This window comes from Choloepus didactylus, chromosome 13, assembly GCF_015220235.1.
Source record: "Choloepus didactylus isolate mChoDid1 chromosome 13, mChoDid1.pri, whole genome shotgun sequence".
Lineage (NCBI taxonomy): Eukaryota > Metazoa > Chordata > Mammalia > Pilosa > Megalonychidae > Choloepus > Choloepus didactylus.
The window spans coordinates 94,706,877-94,712,876 of NC_051319.1; the positions used below are offsets into that span (position 1 = coordinate 94,706,877).

At 56.1% G+C, this 6,000-nt stretch overlaps 1 protein-coding gene across 1 annotated transcript in view; it reads right to left on the reverse strand.

The window, feature by feature from the left end:
* Positions 1–5,307, reverse strand: part of PDGFRB (platelet derived growth factor receptor beta) — a 38,306-nt gene extending 32,999 nt beyond the window's left edge. The window contains exon 1 of the mRNA XM_037801167.1: positions 4,762–5,307. The gene's annotated coding sequence lies outside the window, so the exon portion shown is untranslated. The remainder of the gene's footprint in view (positions 1–4,761) is intronic.
* Between the last annotated feature and the right edge of the window lie 693 nt (positions 5,308–6,000).

Sequence of the window (6,000 nt, forward strand, 5' to 3'; positions counted from 1 at the left end):
AAATCACCTTCCTCCCCCTCCCAGCCCACTAAGGCCCGGCCTCAAGAGTGGAGAAGCAGGTAGGGTCAAAGTGCTTGGGGTTCTGCTTCCCAGGAAGGGAAAGTACCAGGGCTAAGGAGGATGTTGTGAAGCAGCCTTGGGCAGCCTGGCAGAGGGTGGATCTCAGGACCTAAGGGCAGACCTAGGAGGAACCTCCAGGTTGAGAGCTGTTCCCTCCGCCTTCCCCCACTTTCACACGGAGGAAACTGTGGCCAGAATGGAGAAGTAACCTGACCATTGGCTCCACGGATGAGAAAACCACCTGGGGGCTTTCCATCCCTCATGGGGATGGCATCTGCTCCACTTCAGCCCTTCCCTGTGCTCTGGCCTCACCCCAGCACCCAAAACTTTTCCAGAGAGACCCGGAAGCTGAGCCTTGGAGGGCAGAGGTGGAACTGGGCCTCTCCAGGCCTGTAAAGGGACAGGGAAAATGTAGCACTTCTGTTGGCGCAAGTGGGCCCAAGGTGGAGACCAGGTCTGGGTCCCACGCGACCATCTGCCTGGGGTTCACCCCTTCCCTTCTACGCCTCAGTTCCCATCCACACAATAAGGAAGTTGAACCAGGTGGTCCCCAAAGTCCTTTTCCTCTCTAACCTTTAAGAACTTTTGGATCTCTTGGCCCTGCTACCCCCACTTCCCAAGAGACAGCCCTGTCCATCACAGGGCGGAGAAGCTGGTATCTCCGGCAGATGAAAGGTTCTGGGCAACTGAGACATCAAATAGCCCTGATCTGGAATGAGGAGAAAAGAGGGTATTAATTGCAGCTAAAGCAGTAGACTTTGATTTTCAACTGCCTGCCCTAGGCTGGGGGCGGGGTGCCCCAGAATGCATCTGGGAGAGAGGAGTCTGGGGTTCAGGCAGCTGTTCTGCCTGGGGGCTCCGGCCCTGAAGGCTTGAGAGGGGCATGAGGTGGGCTTCTATGGGGAAGCCCCAGGTGTGTGAATTTCACACCCCTCCCACCAGAGCTGGGCCCTATGCCCAGCCCTCCCCTTGCCTCAGGACCCTCATTCCTCTCCCCAACATTCGTCAAAGCCTTGCTTCCTCTTAGACCAGCTTCCTCATAGATTCTTAGGCTCCTTCATCTTAAAAGCGGAGCATATGAGGTGTGGAAAACTTAGCCCTGGGAGGCTCCTAAAGGGTCACACCTGCGTGCTCCCTCACCCAACGGGCACGTCTCCCGACCTTCCTTCCTCTTATCCCAGGAAAATGGGCATGTGGACTCAGCTGAGCAGCCGAGTCCATTAATGGGCCCCTCCAATTGTTAGAAAGTTCTTCCTAGGTATTGTGCGTTAAAGTTTTCCATTAGTGGTCATCGATCCTGACCTCTGTCTGTAACAGATAGAATAAAGGTAGGGGAAAAAAAACACAACACTTTCATTGTGAAGTTAAATATGCATGATCCCTGAGTACACAACAGGGCTGTGTAGTTGCCAGTCTGTCCTGGCGTAGCTTGGAATCCTGGAAGTATTTTAGGGTTGAGAGGGGGCTTAGAGATTATCTGGGTCGACCTCCTCCTTTTACTCATGGGGGAAACTGAGGCCCAGAGAGGGCCTGGCTTGCACATAGTCACACAGGATGGGTTCCAGGATCTTGTGACCACCTCTAGCTCTCTGAGGGATCCTATGGCTGAGGCATATTCTCAGCCCCACCCAGCCTCTCATCACTGGCTCTGGAGTCAGAAACACCTGATTTTATACCCCAGCTCCACTACTTCCTGACTTAACCTCTCTGGGCATTTCCACATCTGTAAAATGGGAAGAGATGATAGCTACTCCTCAAGGTTGCTGTGATGCCTGAATTACTTCAACAAATATTGATTAAGCACTTACTGAATACCAGGCATGTTCCACATGCTGAGGATACAACAGTGACTACCAGTAAGTGGATGGAAAGCACAACAAAAGAGCACATAGAAAGTGCTCCAAAGGTGTTGGTCACGGTTACGATTGTCCTGCCCACACTGCTACAATGCCACAAAGCTCCTCCTGGGGAGGCATTCTACGCTCTTCCCCTCCCAGCCTTCCGAGGGGCTGTGGAAAAGGCTGGGGGAAGAGATCCCTCCTTTTCCAAGGGCCGTACACAAGAGGGGGTGGGTAGGTGCTGGGCATTTGGGGGTGTCCCGAGTAAAATGCCCAGAGTCCCCTCCTTCAGCCCAGAAGGCAGGTGGTCTCAGAAGCAGACTGTGGTCTGCACATGGAGGATGGAAGTGAGCCTTTATGACACATGTAGGGACAGGTGGAGACCAATTTCACAGGCTGGTCGTCCTGCATAGGAGACGGGAGTGCAGCAGCCCTCTCTTAGCATGGCACCGGGTACAGTGCCGAGAAGTGCAGGGACTGTGCCAGGTGCCTTCCTCTGCTGTTCCTTCATGGGGCCGCATACCAGCCCCGTGGCTTCCAGGCGAGGAGGCCACGGCCCAGAGAGGCAAAGCAACTGGCCAGGGGCACAGTGTCGGTCTCCCATGGAGGCAGAAGCAGGGGTCAGAGCACACCAGTCTCATCCATCCCCAAGCCTGGTGTTGTTTCTCCCTGGTGCCCACTGCTTCCCAGAAGGGGAAGCAGCCCAGAGCAGGGATGTGGGGCCTGAGGCTGAGCACCCAGTGGGTTTGAGTGGAGCCAGGGCAAGGGCCAAGCCTCCTCACTCTGAATCTATGGTGTTTTCCGCTGCCCCACATCTGTGGGTGATTACAAGTCCCAGCTCTTCTTCCCACAGAAATGGCTATCATCCCCAGAGGAGGGAGGGCTGCCTGATAACCAGGGTTTTGAGAGGAGGGGCCCAACCAGATGGTCTCCATCCACACTCGGGAGCCAGCCAGGGCCTGGGCAGGCCTTGGAGCAGAGGTCAGACCTGAGATGACAGAGAAGCTCTCCCTCTGGCCAGGGGCTCCTGAGAAGCATGGGGCTGAAGGCTCTGGGTTTGGGTAGACCATGGCTTAAATGCCCAACCTGCTAATTGTGTGATCCTGGGCAAGTCACTTGGCTTCTCTGAGCCTCAGTATCCTCATCTGCAAAACAGGGCTAATGTCAACACTGATGTCAAAAGCCTGCTGTGAGGGTTACCTGGCATGTAAGGTACCAGGCTCAGTGCCAGGCATGGGGTGAGTGCTCCGTGATGAAACCAACATGACCAACACGTCCACGGATGCTCCTAGCTCCTGCTCCGAGGCAGGGGAGGACCATGATCTCTCTGGAGGGAGGCCCCTGCATTCTCTGAGGATCCCAGGGGAGGGCAGCAACACCCCTCCCTGTTCGCAATGGGGAAATTACGTCTGGAGGAATCGCGTGATGTCCTGGAAGGGCACTTAAGAGAAGGCAGGAGGCCTGGGTTCTGGTCTCCCACTTGAGAACAGATCTGTGGCCTTTCATCAGCACATTTTCTCAGCCCCACTCCCTGCCCAGGGCTGGGCAGGAGAGACCTGGGGCTGGAACTCTCTCTGTGGTGTGAACTGAAAACAAACACCAAGAGAGGGCCAAGCAGCAAGGTTCCAGCACAAAGTGCAAGGCAGTGAGTTCAGAGAAGAGTGAGCCCCAAGGACCAGAAGAGCCCAGGAAGGCTGCCTGGAGGAGGACGGCATAGGGAGCAGCCTTGAAGGAAAAGTGGAGGTGATGAGTAAAGGCATTCCAGGCAGTGGGAGAAAAGGGAGAGCAAATGCCCAAAGGCAGGATGTGCAAATTCCTTCTGGGAATCCTGGGATCTTACTGGCAGGAACAAAGGCCAAAATTTGGAAGAATGAGGGGCCTACCACCTCTCCACACTCACTAGCCACTCACTAGCCGTGTGGCTATAGTTAGATGGCTGCTGTGAGCCTCAGTTTCCTCATGTACAAAGGGGAGGTTAAAAACGGCCCCCACCTCGGGTGGGCTGAGTGTTCCATGAGATCACTCTCGTAAAGCCCCCAGCACAGTGCCTGGCATTCCCTAAGTGTCAATCAGTGGCAGCTGCTGTTAGGAGCTGGGGTTTTCTACGGGCCCTGGGGAGCCACAGAAGGATTCTGAGCAGGGAGGTGGCATGATCAGATTTATGTTTTAGGACGGAGTGGGGAAGGAGCAGAGCTCAGGAGGGAGACGGGCGAGGAGGTCTGAGCAGCCAACCAACCCCTCTTCACTCAGGGACCCCCAGATCCCAGAGCCAAGCCCCAGCCCCCAGTCGGGGCTGTGAACGGTAGGCTGGGCCTGCTGAGGCCCCCTTGCTGCCCTGCCCTTGCACTTTCCCAGCCGCTGAGGGTTTGGAAGGACATCTTAGGAATCTGGAAAATTTGCAAATCCATTTAAATCTCCAGAGGTTGCCGGGCGGCGGACTGGAGGAGAGCCAATCCCATTCTTGGGGACCACGCTTGAGGCTGGGGACAAGGACTGTGGTCCCCACTAGGTCTGCTTTCCATGTACCCTGCTTGCCATCCCCCAATTCCCCTCTCTCCCACCCCCTACAGACCATGCTGTGCTTTGGAGGCCCTGTGGGGCATCCCATCCAGGAACCGCTGGAGGTTGTTTGGTGAGGAGGGGGCAGCAGGGTTGCGGAGGCAGAGGCCCACCCCAGAAGCAGCCTGAGCCCAGGAAAGGAGAGAACTGGCTCTTCCATTCCTGACTTCGCCCGCAGTCTCCCAGCCTCCTCCCATCTGGTTTTGTTAAAAATATTTTCCATTTTTTTACCTATCTGAGGAGGCACAGGCTGGGGCAAGGGTACAGGAAAGGAGCTATGGTTCCCCTCTCTCTTAGCACTTACCTGGCTGTCTATGCCTTCTGGTGTGACCACGGTCCCAGGCTCTGGGCTGCCACCCCTTCCAGGAAGTCCTCCTCACTGCCCTCTCCCTGTTATTAGGAAGACTGCTGGACTGCAGACAAGGTGATGGGTGGGCAGAAGGGCAGGCAGGGCTGTTGCAGGATCCGGGAGCCTCTGGACAATGAAGGGAGTTGGGAGGGCTGCAAGGGTACAGAGCGGCTCAGCTTCACCTCACTCCCAAAGCATCCTTCGGGAGTTGCCGAGCTGCCAGGAGGGGCCGCCCTGAGTCTGGCTGTCTGCAACGGCGCGGTACAGGCTGCTGCCTGGCCGCTGGTCTGAGGGGCCCGGGCTCCTGCTTCCTCGTCGTTGTCCTCCTTCTCTGTGACTCCGAGTCGCTCACGGAGCAATCCCACGTCCCAGACGGGGCGGGCAGGGACTGGCGGGCCACTGGCAGCCCCAGGAGCTCACACCACTGTGGGCTTCCCTGCCCCCCCACTTTGGGGGAAAGGCTGCAGGGCGGCCTCTGATTGGCCCAGCTGGGAGAAGGAGGGGTGGCAGGGCAGGGAGGGTGGACGCTGCGTCTGTTTTCAATTTCAGTTTTTTTCTCTCTCTCCTTCTTTTCCCCCAAGTTTCTTGTTTTCCTTCCTTTTTCCCCTCTGCTTGCTCCCTCCCATCTCACTCTCTCTCAGGATGTGAGGGGATGTTTAGAAATTCCGCAGCCCACGCCAGCCAGCCGCTGAGTCACTTTTATTAAAGAATGGTCCAGCCCCACTTGCCTGATGCCTGTCACGGTAGTGGCTCCTCTTGCCTTGGCACCTGGAGAGAGGGAGTCCCCTTGCTGTGCCTCAGTTTCCCCCTCTGTAAAGGGGGCTCTGATAATCCATATGGGTGATTCTGTCAATGTTCATTCATTATTGAGCACTAATGAGCCAGGCACTGTGTGGGGTGCTAGGGACGCGATCGCGAGAAAGACACAGGCTAATGGGGGAGACACACAGTGCTCAAGGAGGTACCCATGGGAGCACAAAGAGCTAAACGTGCTCCCAAATGAGGCCTGAGGGACTCAGGGAAGGCTTCTAAGAGGAGGTGCCTTGGATTAGCCACTTTCAGAAGGAGAAACGGAGGCCCAGAGGAGACTTGGGGCAGAAAGGGAAAGCACACGTCTTCAAATTTCCAGACACGTTCCTTTCTATCATCTCAGAGCCCAGGGGGACCAGGAAAGGATTATTTGCCCCATTTTAC